Raw genomic sequence first — 15,932 nt, 5'->3', positions numbered from 1 at the left:
CATCAGATTTGTCACTAATGCTCCTTATAGGACACATCACTGCACTCTATGCTCTTCTGTAAACTGGTCATCTCTGTATACCTGTCGGAAGACCCACTGGTTGATGCTTTATTTATAAAACCCTCTTAGGCCTCACTCCCCCCTATCTGAGATATCTACTGCAGCCCTCATCCTCCACATACAACACCTGTTCTGCCAGTGACATTTTGTTAAAGGTCCCCAAAGCACACATCCCTGGGTCGCTCATCTTTTCAGTTCACTGCAGCTAGCGACTGGAATGAGCTGCAACAAACACTCAAACTGGACAGTTTTATTACAATCTCTTCATTCAAAGACTCAATAATGGACACTTTTACTGACAGTTGTGGCTGCTTTGTGTGATGTATTGTTGTCTCTACCTTCTTGCCCTTTGTGCTGTTGCTTGTGTACAATAATGTTTGTACCCTGTTTTGTGCTGCTACCATGTTGTCATGTGTTGCTGCCATGCTATGTTGTTGTCTTATATAATGTATTTTTAATCCCAGCCCCTGTCCCCGCAGGAGGCCTTTTGCCCTTTGGTAGGCCGTCATGCAAATAAGAATTTGTTCTTAACTGACTTGCCTAGTTAAATAAAGGTTAAATTAAAAACTAATCTGGTGGACTCACTAAACATAAATGCTTCCTTTGTAAATGATGTCTGAGTGTGCCCCTGACCGTCAAAAAAAGTAAATTGTGCCGTCTGGTTTGCTAAATGTAAGGAATTTGATGTATAGCATTTACTTTTACTTTGTACTTTTACTCAAGTAGTATTTCACTGGGTTACTTTCACTTTTACTTTATTTTTACTCAAGAAAGACAAATGAGTGCTTTTTCCACCTCTGGAAAAAATGGCTTCGAGATCCAGAGTTGAGTTTGAGGACTCTACACTATACATTGCTTGTTTTGTCACAAACTGAAATTAGGTAAACTATTAGAATTTTTGCAACCAGGAAATGGTCGAGCGATTTCTGCATATTACACCTTTAATTAAGTATTTTTTTACTTTTTGCCCTCAATGTACTTTTTAGGCCTTTAAGTGACATGTCAAACTCATTCCACAGAGGGCTGCTGGTTTTCACTCCAACCTTGTACTTACATTTACATTTACGTCATTTAGCAGACACTCTTATCCAGAGCGACTTACTAATTGGTGCATTCACCTTATGATATCCAGTGGAACAACCACTTTACAATAGTACATCTATATATTTTTTTTTGGGGGGGGGGTTAGAAGGATTACTTTATCCTATCCCAGGTATTCCTTAAAGAGGTGGGGTTTCAGGTGTCCGGAAGTTGGTGATTGACTCCGCTGTCCTGGCGTCGTGAGGGAGCTTGTTCCACCATTGGGGTGCCAGAGCAGCGAACAGTTTTGACTGGGCTGAGCGGGAAATGTGCTTCCGCAGAGGTAGGGAGGCGAGCAGGCCAGAGGTGGATGAACGCAGTGCCCTTGTTTGGGTGTAGGGACTGATCAGAGCCTGAAGGCACGGAGGTGCCGTTCCCCTCACAGCTCCGTAGGCAAAGCACCATGGTCTTGTAGCAGATGCGAGCTTCAACTGGAAGCCAGTGGAGTGTGCGGAGGAGCGGGGTGATGTGAGAGAACTTGGGAAGGTTGAACACCAGACGGGCTGCGGCGTTCTGGATGAGTTGTAGGGGTTTAATGGCACAGGCAGGGAGCCCCGCCAGCAGCGAGTTGCAGTAATCCAGACGGGAGATGACAAGTGCCTGGATTAGGACCTGCGCCGCTTCCTGTGCAAGGCAGGGTCGTACTCTGCGAATATTGTAGAACATGAACCTACAGGATCGGGTCACCGCCTTGATGTTAGTGGAGAACGACAGGGTGTTGTCCAGGGTCACGCCAAGGCTCTTAGCACTCTGGGAGGAGGACACAATGGAGTTGTCAACCGTGATGGCGAGATCATGGAACGGGCAGTCCTTCCCCGGGAGGAAGAGCAGCTCCGTCTTGCCGAGGTTCAGCTTGAGGTGGTGATCCGTCATCCACACTGATATGTCTGCCAGACATGCAGAGATGCGATTCGCCACCTGGTTATCAGAAGGGGGAAAGGAGAAGGGGAATTGTGTGTCGTCTGCGTAGCAATGATAGGAGAGACCATGTGAGGATATGACAGAGCCAAGTGACTTGGTGTATAGCGAGAATAGGAGAGGGCTTAGAACTGAGCCCTGGGGGACACCAGTGGTGAGAGCACGTGGTGCGGAGACGGATTCTCGCCACGCCACCTGGTAGGAGCGACCTGTCAGGTAGGACGCAATCCAAGAGTGAGCCGCGCCGGAGATGCCCAACTCGGAGAGGAGGATCTGATTGTTCACAGTATCAAAGGCAGCAGATAGGTCTAGAAGGATGAGAGCAGAGGAGAGAGAGTTAGCTTTAGCAGTGCGGAGAGCCTCCGTGACACAGAGAAGAGCAGTCTCAGTTGAATGACCAGTCTTGAAACCTGACTGATTTGGATCAAGAAGGTCATTCTGAGAGAGATAGCAAGAGAGCTGGCCAAGGACGGCACGCTCAAGAGTTTTGGAGAGAAAAGAAAGAAGGGATACGGGTCTGTAGTTGTTGACATCGGAGGGATCGAGTGTAGATTTTTTGAGAAGGAGTGCAACTCTCGCTCTCTTGAAGACGGAAGGGACGTAGCCAGCGGTCAAGGATGAGTTGATAAGGTAGGGGAGAAGGTCTCCGGAAATGGTCTGGAGAAGAGAGGAGGGGATAGGGTCAAGCAGGAAGGTTGTTGGGCGGCCGGCCGTCACAAGTCGCAAGATTTCATCTGGAGAGAGAGGGGAGAAAGAGGTCAAAGCATAGGGTGTAGGGCAATGTGAGCAGGACCAGCGGTGTCGTTTGACTTAACAAACGAGGATCGGATGTCGTCAACCTTCTTTTCAAAATGGTTGACGAAGTCATCCGCAGAGAGGGAGGGGGAGGAGGATTCAGGAGGGAGGAGAAGGTGGCAAAGAGCTTCCTAGGGTTAGAGGCAGATGCTTTGAATTTAGAGTGGTAGAAAGTGCCTTTAGCAGCAGAAACAGAGGAAGAAAATGTAGAGCGGAGGGAGTGAAAAGATGCCAGGTCCGCAGGGAGGCTAGTTTTCCTCCATTTCTGCTCGGCTGCCCGGAGCCCTGTTCTGTGAGCTCGCAATGAGTCGTCAAGCCACGGAGCAGGAGGGGAGGACCGAGCCGGCCGGGAGGATAGGGGACATAGAGAGTCAAAGGATGCAGAAAGGGAGGAGAGGAGGGTTGAGGAAGCAGAATCAGGAGATTGGTTGGAGAAGGATTGAGCAGAGGGAAGAGATGATAGCATGGAAGAGGAGAGAGTAGCAGGAGAGATTGATTGATGAATTAAGGTCACTAATTAGTAAGGAACTCCCCTCACCTGGTTGTCTACGTCTTAATTGAAAAGAAAAAACAAAAACCCACAGGGCCCAGTATCCCAAAAGCATCTTAAGGCTAAGTATGTTGTTAGAACCTTCGTAGGCGCATCATTAAATCTCCAAGCTGTTTCCCAAAACCATCATTATTAACCTCTCTAGGGGAGGTGGGACGAAATCGTCCCACACTATTCAACAGCCAGTGACAAATCAGAGCGCCAAATTTAAAACCACATAATTCAAAGTTCTCAAACATAGGACTATTTTACACCATTTTATAGATTTCCTGAATCGAACCACGTTGTCCGATTTCCAAAAGGCTTTACAGCGAAAGCAAAACATTAGATTATGTTAGGAGAGTACATAGACACAAAAAACCACACAGCCATTTCCAAGCAACTAGCATGCATCACAAATACCCAAAACACAGCTAAATGCAGCACTAACCTTTGATGATCTTCATCGGATGACACTCCTAGGACATTATGTTATACAATACATGCATGTTTTGTTCAATCAAGTTCATATTTATATCAAAAACCAGCTTTTTACATTAGCATGTGATGTTCAGAACTAGCATACCCACCAAAAACTTCCGGTGAATTTACTAAATTACTCATGATAAACTTTCACAAAATACATAACAATTATTTTAAGAATTATAGATACAGAACTCCTTTATGCAATCGCTATAGCTTTTCGGCAAAAGCATATTTTGCAATATTCTGAGTACATAGCTCGGCCATCACGGCTAGCTAATTTGACACCCACCAAGTTTGGGACAACCCAAACTCAGAATTACTATTAGAAAAATTATTACCTTTGATGTTCTTCGTCAGAATGCACTCCCAGGACTTCTACTTGAACAACAAATGTTGTTTTGGTTCCAAATAATCCATAGTTATATTCAAATAGCTCCGTTTTGTTCGTGCGTTCAGGTCACTATCCGAAGGGTGACGCGCGAGCGCATTTCGTGACCAAAAAAATCAAAATATTCCATTACCGTACTTAGAAGCATATCAAACGCTGTTTAAAGTCAATTGTTATGCAATTTTTCTCGTAAAATAGCGATAATATTCCAACCGGGCAACGTTGTATTCATTCAAAGGCTGAAAGAAAAAAATTGAGTAGTCTCGTGAACGCGCATCTCAGTGTCACTGTCCCCAGGCTGACCACTTACAAATTCTGCTGCTGTTCTTTGCCCAGAGACAGCAGACACCCCATTCCACTTTCTGGCAGCTTTCGAGAGCCAATGGAAGCCTTAGAAAATGTCACGTTACAACACAGATGCTGTATTTTCGATAGAGATGCATCAGAAGGACAACAAATTGTCAGACAGGGCACTTCCTGTATGGAATCTTCTCAGGTTTTGGCCTGCCATATGAGTTCTGTTATACTCACAGACACCATTCAAACAGTTTTAGAAACTTTAGAGTGTTTTCTATCCAAATGTACTAATTATATGCATATTCTAGTTTCTGGGCAGGAGTAGTAACCAGATTAAATCGGGTACATTTTTCATCCGGCCGTGAAAATACTGCCCCCTATACCACAACAGGTTAACGTTGCACTTGAAAACGCTCATAATCTAACGCCTGCCTCAGACCACTCATTGAACAGCTAAGTGGGTTGTTGCTGCATCACTTTATTCACAGCAGAAACATAGAATCACATGGTTTATACAAATTCATTCAAAGTTGTGATGCCTTTGCAATTTATATAAAACAAGCTACATATAAAAAGATGATTCAAATTAAAACTGAGTAGCCTGCATTAAAATATACTATACAGTAGGCTATAGGCCTATTTCAATCATATTGAAATACATTTCCTGTTCAATCAATTGGGTTATTTTTTTGCTACTTGTAGGTTACTGTCTGTAATTTGTCTCAATATATTTTATAATGTGTAGCCTAACGTGATGTGCCAAATCTTGATTTAGTTCCACATTATAGGGTAAGCGTTAGAATAAGCCGCCTCAGTATTTTCAGCCTTAGGTGATATCTTTCTAGGAGCTGATCCATCCTTAGTATTGTAGAATAATTCTAATGTTAAGGTAAGATCTGAATGGAGAAAGCTGATCCGAGATCAGCGTTGCCTTTCTTTCGAGCCTATCAGTATTGACACACACCTCAATGATGCACATAGCGAACGACAATCTCTCTGCGTGGTGTTTTGGGAAATGTATGTTACATCTTCGGCTGTTGCAGGAAAGATGCATCATTAAAACACTCAGAAGCCTCTTATTAAATTGGCTATTGGGAAACAGGGCCCAGGTCTTATAGACTAGACATAACATAGTAAACGTAAATCCATGACAGTCAAATGAGTATGATATGTTACGTTTGGTATGGTTACATAAGACAGAAGGTTAAGGCAAAAACTAAAGTAGGGTGGTTGATCTGGATGGATATGTGGCTGTAGGCCTATAACATGAACGTCTAGCAACCCAAATGTTGCGTATTCGAATCTCATCACAATTTTAGCTAATTAGCAACTTTGCAAGGCGTTCTACTAGTTAGCTACTTTGCAACTAGTTAACATGCTAACCTTTCCACTAGCTATCCCTTCCCCTAACCTTAACCCTAACCTAACACCAAACCCCTAGCCTAGCTAACATTAGCGTTAGCCATTTAGCTAACATCAGCAACAACAAATTGGAATTCGGAACATACCATAGGTTTTGCAAAGTCGTAGCATATTGTAACATATATGAAATGGCGATGGACATCCACCATTTAATACATACCATACGAAACATAACATATCATAATTGGAGTGTCCCGGATTTACTTTTACTGTGTTACGTCTACCTCTGAGCCAGGTTGGCTACCCAGGGCCCGGTTCCCAAAAGCATCTTAACGCTAAGTTCGTCATTAGAACTTTCGTAGGAGCATCATTAAATCTTTAAGCTTTTTCCCAAAACCCTAGTTACTAAAGTTGCACTTGAAAATGCTCTTTATTTACTGACTGTCTCAGACCACTAATTGAACAGCTAAATGTGTCATTAAGTGCTTTTTTGCCCTTCCTCATAACTTTATACACAGAAGACACTCCACTAAACCCTCCACTAAACAAAGAACCAAGATGCTTTTCTGTCTCTCTGTGACTGCTGATACCTTCAGAACGAAGTTGACTACAAATGCTTCTACACCTGCATTGTTTGCTGTTTGGGGGTTTAGGCTGGGTTTCTGTACAGCACTTTGATATATCAGCTGATGTAAGAAGGGCTATATAAATCAATTTGATTTGATTTGAAATACAAAGTTGCCAATGTCTTTGCAAGGTTTACAAACAATGAATGAAAAAAATATGCTTCAAATAAAAACTGATATATAACTGCATTAAAATATCAATACAATAGGCCTATAGGCTACATCAAACAATATACACTGCTCAAAAAAATAAAGGGAACACTTAAACAACACAATGTAACTCCAAGTCAATCACACTTCTGTGAAATCAAACTGTCCACTTAGGAAGCAACACTGATTGACAATAAATGTCACATGTTGTTGTGCAAATGGAATAGACAACAGGTGGAAATTATAGGCAATTAGCAAGACACCCCCAATAAACGAGTGGTTCTGCAGGTGGGGACCACAGACCACTTCTCAGTTCCTATGCTTCCTGGCTGATGTTTTGGTCACTTTTGAATGCTGGCGGTGCTTTCACTCCAGTGGTAGCATGAGACGGAGTCTACAACCCACACAAGTGGCTCAGGTAGTGCAGCTCATCCAGGATGGCACATCAATGCGAGCTGTGGCAAGAAGGTTTGCTGTGTCTGTCAGCGTAGTGTCCAGAGCATGGAGGCGCTACCAGGAGACAGGCCAGTACATCAGGAGACGTGGAGGAGGCCGTAGGAGGGCAACAACCCAGCAGCAGGACCGCTACCTCCGCCTTTGTGCAAGGAGGAGCAGGAGAAGCACTGCCAGAGCCCTGCAAAATGACCTCCAGCAGGCCACAAATGTGCATGTGTCTGCTCAAACGGTCAGAAACAGACTCCATGAGGGTGGTATGAGGGCCCGACGTCCACAGGTGGGGGTTGTGCTTACAGCCCAACACCGTGCAGGACGTTTGGCATTTGCCAGAGAACACCAAGATTGGCAAATTCGCCACTGGCGCCCTGTGCTCTTCACAGATGAAAGCAGGTTCACACTGAGCACGTGACAGACGTGACAGAGTCTGGAGACGCCGTGGAGAACGTTCTGCTGCCTGCAACATCCTCCAGCATGACCGGTTTGGTGGTGGGTCAGTCATGGTGTGGGGTGGCATTTCTTTGGGGGGCCGCACAGCCCTCCATGTGCTCTCCAGAGGTAGCCTGACTGCCATTAGGTACCGAGATGAGATCCTCAGACCCCTTGTGAGACCATATGCTGGTGCGGTTGGCCCTGGGTTCCTCCTAATGCAAGACAATGCTAGACCTCATGTGGCTGGAGTGTGTCAGCAGTTCCTGCAAGAGGAAGGCATTGATGCTATGGACTGGCCCGCCCGTTCCCAAAATCCTGAATCCAATTGAGCACATCTGGGACATCATGTCTCGCTCCATCCACCAACGCCACGTTGCACCACAGACTGTCCAGGAGTTGGCGGATGCCATCCGCCACCTCATCAGGAGCATGCCCAGGCATTGTAGGGAGGTCATACAGGCACGTGGAGGCCACACACACTACTGAGCCTCATTTTGACTTGTTTTAAGGACATTACATCAAAGTTGGATCAGCCTGTAGTGTGGTTTTCCACTTTAATTTTGAGTGTGACTCCAAATCCAGACCTCCGTAGGTTGATAAATTGGATTTCCATTGATTATTTTTGTGTGATTTTGTTGTCAGCACATTCAACTATGTAAAGAAAAAAGTATTTAATAAGATTATTTCTTTCATTCAGATCTAGGATGTGTTGTTTAAGTGTTCCCTTTATTTTTTTGAGCAGTATATTTAAAACATATTGAAATACATTTCTTGTTAAATCTATTTTTCTAATTGTAGGTTACTGTCTAATTTTTGCCTAAATATATTTCATGATGTGCATGTAACATGTGCGCAATGATCTGTGATTTCGTGCATTATTATAGGGTAGGCTAGGGGCTAATCCTAAGAAAAAACGCCTCAATATTTGCAGCCACAGCCTATAGATGATAATATCTCTTTAGGTAGGAGCTGATCCGTTGTCAGTATTGTGCAATAATTATAATGTTAAAGTAAGATTTTAATTGAGAATTCTGCCTTTCGATCCTGTCAGTTTCGACACGTGTTCCAACTACGCACTTAGTGAAAGTTCTCGCTACATAGTGTTTAGGACACTCATGAATATTGGCGCGTTCAAGTTCTAGTCGGAACTAGGAAACTGACATTTTCGACTTGCTAAGTTGTTGTAGTTATACACATGCCGCGTTCAACGAATCAGCAAGTTTGAAATTTTGGAGTTTCAACTAGCATTTGAATGCAGCATTCTTATTTATTTAACTAGGAAAGTCAGTTAAGAACACATTCTTATTTACAATGACGCCTACCCTGGCCAAACCTCAATTGTGCACCGCCCTATGGGACTGTGATTGTGATACAGCCTGGAATCGAACCAGGGTCGGTAATGACGCCTCTAGCACTGAGATCAGTGTGGATTTAGGTATAGGCGACATGGGCGGCCCTCCCGGGGGCGGCACAGGGCGCCTGCACAAAAAAATGTGGAATGGTGACATTTACGCGATCGGTTTTCTATCGCTCATTTGCACGTCACGTCAGTGATATCCTGTCACCTTGTGGGACTGGGGGTCAATTAACCTTGTTGGAGTGGGCGCCCTGATTCTAGTTCGTGAGCTAGGCAGGCTACTGCCTGGGAAGGTCTCCCACTCAGAAGTACGAGATGGGGAGGGCGGTGGCGGTAGGTTGACCTCAGGTCTCCCCACTGGAAGCCCGAGGTAGGGTGAGCGGGGGAATCTATCAAATAGCGCACCTCTAACTTTGTACAGTACTAATGCAATTAGTAAAATCAGTCACACTACGAAATGCTATCAAATAAAACACAATTCATTCATAATACTGTGAATATGGTTTCCCAGGCATACTGTTGCAATTTTTTCTGGTTTGTTCGAAATCGTTAACAATAATATAAAACCATTCTGCACACCACCAAGAAAAATTGGTTTAGTCTTGGTTGACAGTGTTGGGAGATGGGTAATGTATTGATGCTCGAGTGCCAAATCAACACATTTGTTTCCATTTGTCTTTGTTACTTCTTTTTGATATTTGAGTCTTATTTTTGTATATATTATAATATTTAATTGTTTTAAATGTTCTGATTATTTATTTGTTGTTTCAAATGTCTGAATAAAAAAATTACAGTTAGTGCAGAATGGGGCTTTTTTGGGGGAGGGGGGGTTCACCCAGGGCTAGAACCGACACTGACTGAGATGCAGTGCCTTAGACCGCTGCGCCACTCGGGAGCCCATTCTTCGGCCGTTGTAGGCGCAATGCATCATCAATACACTCGTAAACCTATTCAATCGCTATCGGGAAACCGAGCCCAGGTAAATTGAAAGTCATATCTGTCTCTGGTCGTATTCACCTGCTCAGACATTGCATGCATCAACCTATGTTTGCGTGCTATGTCATCGACTATGCCGCAATCTATTTATAGATTGCTATAAATAATATGTGTAAAAGCTGATACATAAAATACCTGTCCATTGTAAGATCTGCGCAGAGGAATGCCCCTCTGTCTTCACCTAGGGCTAGATTCAATCCATATCGACAAAGTTCATTATAGCTATATTTGGTACATTTTCACAACACTTAGTACACTCTAAACAGATCATCAAGAAAGCAGTTGTTTCAAAACTCTAATCACTCCAATTGACTAAGTACAACATACCAATTTTTGTTATTTTATTTTAAATGTTCACCAAACTGTTTTCATGTAGAAATACATGTTTCACATTGCAATAAAATGTTCAAATAAAGTAATTGCTTTTCACAATGCAATGTTCACATATTTTCTTATGACTGTCTTCTCATTTGTTAATAAGATACATTTTACTATCCGTCTGCTTTTAATTGATAACCACTTAACCTTTTGGTAAACCTATAGATTCTAAGCATTTTTTTCTACTACAGATTTTGAGAACTACATAATGAAAATGTATGCTTGTAAACATATAAAGTATGATAAACTGTATACTGTAACATACTATTATATTGAAGACAATTGTAATTTTACTAAACAGTAAGTTTTAAGCAATCTGATATTGACAAGATCAGAGATAATTCTGCCTTACAATTAATACCGAAATCAGGCTTTGTGATATCTGCTTTATCTTATGACAGAGTGTCCTGGTTGAATTATCTTCAGTTTTAGAGAAAATTGAGTGTCAAATTTGCAGTAACCACAAAATCCAAGGAAAAACCAAGGAAAACAGCAGTAAATGAAGTTAATGCACTCTGCTTTGTTCCATCATGTTTTGACTACAGTTACTATGGTTTGCCTTGGTATTCTATCGGGCTCTGAGTTCAGGCCATCACGGCCATGACACACATACACCATGACAGCCAAGAAAGTTGGATAAACACATTTAGATTTTAGATAGTACACTTTGCTTTTGCATTACCCATATAGTTTTAAGGTCATACAAAGGTAGAGTGCACTGTCAGCAGTCCGCCTCCTGTCCGTCCTATTGCCATAGGTACACCTTCCTGAAAATAATGGCACTATACTTTTCTTAAACCTGATCTGCCTTAAAGATTAGATGCCTTTAAAGATAAAAATGTTCCATTGGGGTTAGCCACATTCATTGTTAAGGGTTACTGTCAGAGATACAGTTGAAATCAGAAGTTTACATAAACCTTAGCCAAATACATTTAAACTCAGTTTTTCACAATTCCTGACATTTAATCCAAGTAAAAAATCCCTGTTTAGGTCAGTTAGGATCACCACTTTTATTTTAAGTGAAATGTCAGAATAATAGCAGAGAGAATAATTGATTTCAGCTTTTATTTCTTTCATCACATTCCCAGTGGGTCAGAAGTTTACATACACTCAATTTGTATTTGGTAGCATAGCTTTTAAATTGTTTAACTTGGGTCAAATGTGTCGGGTAGCCTTCCACAAGCTTCCCACAATAAGTTAGGTGAATTTTAGCCCATTCCTCCTGACAGAGCTGGTATAACTGAGTCAGGTTTGTAGGCCTCCTTGCTCGCATACACTTTTTAAGTTCTGCCCACAAATTTTTGATGGGATTGAGGTCAGGGCTTTGTGATGGCCAGTCCAATACATTGACTTTGTTGTCCTTAAGCCATTTTGGCACAAATTTTAAAGTATGCTTGGGGTCATTGTCCATTTAGAAGACCCATTTGCGACCAAGCCTTAACTTCCTGACTAATGTCTTGAGATGTTGCTTCAATATATCCACATAATGTTCCTTCCTCATGATGCCATCTATTTTGTGAAGTGCACCAGTCCCTCCTGCTGCAAAGCACCCCCACAACATGATGCTGCCACCCCCGCGCTTCACGATTGGGATGGTGTTCTTCGGCTTGCAAGCCTTCCCCTTTTTCCTCCAAACATAACGATGGTCATTATGGCCAAACAGTTCTATTTTTGTTTCATCAGACCAGAGGAAATTTCTACAAAAAGCACGATCTTTGTCCCCATGTGCAAACCGTAGTCTGGCTTTTTTATGGCGATTTTGGAGCAGTGGCTTCTTCCTTGCTGAGCGGCCTTTCAGGTTATGTCGATATAGGACTCATTTTACTGTGGATATAGATACTTTTGTACCCGTTACCTCCAGCATCTTCACAAGGTCCTTTGCTGTTGTTCTGGAATTGATTTGCACTTTTTGCACCAAAGTACATTCATCTCTAGGAGACAGAACAAGTCTCCTTCCTGAGCGGTATGACGGTTGCGTGGTCCCATGGTGTTTATACTTGCATACTATTGTTTGTACAGATGAACGTGGTACCTTCAGGCGTTTGGAAATTGCTCCCAAGGATGAACCAGACTTGTGGAGGTCTGCAATTTTTTTTCTGAGGTCTTGGCTGATTTCTTTTGATTTTCCCATGATGTCAAGCAAAGAGGCACTGAGTTTGAAGGTAGGCCTTGAAATACATCCACAGGTACACCTCCAATTGACTCAAATGATGTCAATTAGCCTATCAGAAGCTTCTAAAGCCATGACATCATTTTCTGGAATTTTCAAAGCTGTTTAAAGGCACAATAAACTTAGTGTATGTAAACTTCTGACCCACTGGAATTGTGATACAGTGAATTATAAGTGAAATATTCTGCTGTAAACAATTGTTAGAAAAATGACTTGAGTCATGCACAAAGTAGATGTCCTAACCGACTTGCTAAAACTATAGTTTGTTAACAAGAAATTTGTGGAGTGGTTGAAAAATGAGTTTTAATGACTCCAACCTAAGTGTATGTAAACTTCCGACTCCAACTGTATGTTACATTTCCATTTTGTCCATAACTTTTTTCCTACTTGTAGCAGGTCATGTTTACAGGAATCCTTTTCTTTCACTACATGATTTTATGAGAAAATTTATGCAGGGTGTGTAATGCAAGTCAAGGTGACCTTGGATGAATGTCAACAAGCTGTATAAACAGCATTGTTAAAGTGCAACTGCGCCACTTTTCAAAGTATTCATTATCTCCAGCACCAAACCAGGGCCTACATGTGTGAAAATTGTGCGTTTCAGTGGTAAAAAGATAACCAGCAGTGAGTTTCCAGCCAGATGGAAGGTATTTTCTATATCAAATAAAATTTTATTGGTCACATACACATGGTTTGCAGATGTTAATGCGAGTGTAGCGAAATGCTTGTGCTTCTAGTTCCGACCGTGCAGTGATATCTAACAAGTAATCTAACTAGCTCCTCTGTCACAGTTGTCGTAAGGAGAAGTGGACCAAAGTTCAGCGTGTGTGTCGTTCCACATTTTATTTACACTGTGAAACTATGCAATAAATAAACATAAACTAAATAACAAAACACCAAACCGTGACGCAGAGGTGAAGCATACACTACTCAAAAACGATCTCCCACAAACTCATGTGGCAAAAACCCCTACTTAAGTATGATATCCAATTAGAGACAACGAGGACCAGCTGCCTCTAATTGGAGATCATCCCAAACAAAACCCAACATACAAATACAAAACTAGAACCTGACAACATAGAAAAACGAAATTAGAAAAACCCCTGTCACGCCCTGACCTACTCTACCATAGAAAATAACATCTTTCTATGGTCAGGACGTGACAGTACCCCCCCCAAAGGTGCGGACTCCGACAGCACCTAAACAAAACAACAACAACAACCCCCCCCCCCCCCCAAAAAAAGGGAGGGTAGGGTGGGTAACTACTGTCTATGGCGGCTCTGGTGCAGTACACATAACCTTCTCATCCCACGGATCCTCCAACAGAGGAGGCATCTCCGGTTCGGGGCGTAACCCCCGCTCTGCCCGCTGATCCTTCTGCTTCTGTGCCACCGGACTGTGGATCGTCGGAGGAGGAACCGGGCTGCAGGCCGCCTCAGGAGGTTCCGGGCTGCAGGCCGCCTCAGGAGGTTCCGGGCTGCAAAACGTCGCCGGAAGCTCCGGACTGGGAACTGTCGCCGGAAGCTCCGGACTGGGAACTGTCGCCGGAAGCTCCGGACTGGGAACTGTCGCCGGAAGCTCCTGACTGGGAATGCGCACTGGAGACCTGATGCGTGGGGCTGGCACAGGTGGCGCCAGACTGGTGACACACACCTCAGGGCGAGTGCGGGAAGCAGAAACAGGACACCCCGGACTGGGCAGGCGCACTGGAGGCCTGATGCATGGGGCTGGCACAGGTGGCGCCAGACTGGTGACACGCACCTTAGGGAAAGTGCGAGGAGCAGGCACAGGGCGTAACAGGCTGGATAGACTCACTGGAGGCCTGGTACGTGGGGCAGGCACAGGATATACTGGGCCGTGGAGACGCACTGGAGGTCTCGAGCGTAGAGCTGGCACAACCCGTCCTGGCTGGATGCTTAACCTAGCTCGACAAATGCGGGGCTGTGAATGCGCACTGGCGACACAGTGCGCATCACTGCATAACACGGTGCTTGCTTCGTCACTTGCTCCCCACGGTAAGCACGGGGAGTTGGCTCAGGTCTCCAACCTGACTCTGCCAATCTCCCCGTGTGCCCCCCCCCCAAAAAATGATTGGGGCTGCCTCTCGGGCTTCCATTGTTGACTTGCTAGTGCCTCATATATTCGCCGTTCATCTCTCGCAACTTCCATCTGCTCTCTTGACCGGCGATATTCCCCGGTCTGCCTCCAGGGTCCTCTCCCGTCCAGGATTTCCTCCCATGTCCATTTGTCCTGCTGACCACGCTGCTTGGTCCTTTGGTGGTGGGAGTTTCTGTCACGGTTGTCGTAAGGAGAAGCGGACCAAAGTGCAGCGTGTCTGTCGTTCCACATTTTATTTACACTGTGAAACTATGCAAACATAAACTAAAGAACAAAACAACAAACCGTGACGCAGAGGTGAAACATACACTACTCAAAAGCAATCTCGCACCAACCCAGGTGGCAAAACCCCTACTTAAGTATGATCTCCAATTAGAGACAACGAGGACCAGCTGCCTCTAATTGGAGATCATCCCAAACAAAACCCAACATAGAAATACAAAACTAGAACCTGACAACATAGAAAAACTAAACTAGAACAACCCCCCGTCACACCCTGACCTACTCTACCATAGAAAATAACATATTTCTATGGTCAGGACGTGACATCCTCATGTCACTGGGAATCTCATAGTATTTGTAAATCACTGTTTTTAAATAGTTGTAACTTTTGATGTCATTGATTAGAATTGTTTAAGGTTATATATTTTTTTACAAAATGAAGAAATCTGCCTTTTTCACATACTGTATGTAGACAGTGATTTGGTGCTGGAGATGTATGAATATGAGGTTGAAAAGTGGCAGATGTCCCTTAAAATAACTGCTTTAATCTAACTGCATTGGGCGCAGTACTCTAATATCGTAGTATATGCCATTTACTTAGCAGGTGCTTTTATCCAAAGTGTCCACAAATTTTCGTATGTGACCCCAGTGGGAATCAAACCCAGAACTCTGGTGTTAGTGCCATGCTCTTACTAACTGAGCCACACAAGACACTACAATAAGCACAAAACTGTAAAATACAATACAGTTGGAAGGTGTATGATTTCCATCACCATGAGCGTGCCACCTATCTTCAAGTCATGGACGGGGCATGCAATGACATTAATCCAGACCTACAGTACCAGTCAAAGGTTTGGTGAGGCGTGTTTAGTTTATTTATTAAATGATTCACTCCCTGAACTTGCTTCTCGACTCCCAGTGCACACGTTACCAAAAGTTTGGACACACCTACTCATTCAGATTTCCACTGGTCTAATGTCCATTGCTCGTGTTTCTTGGCCAAATCAAGTCTCTTATTATTATTATTTGTGTCCTTTAATAGTAGTTTATTTGCAGCAGTTCAACCTTGTAGGCCTGATTCACACAGTCTCCTCTGAACAGTTGATGTTGAGGTG

The sequence above is a fragment of the Salmo trutta genome, chromosome 40 (assembly GCF_901001165.1).
Source record: "Salmo trutta chromosome 40, fSalTru1.1, whole genome shotgun sequence".
NCBI classification, from domain to species: domain Eukaryota; kingdom Metazoa; phylum Chordata; class Actinopteri; order Salmoniformes; family Salmonidae; genus Salmo; species Salmo trutta.
The sequence above is the reverse complement of the archived record's forward strand: the minus strand, read 5'-3'. Positions refer to the sequence as shown.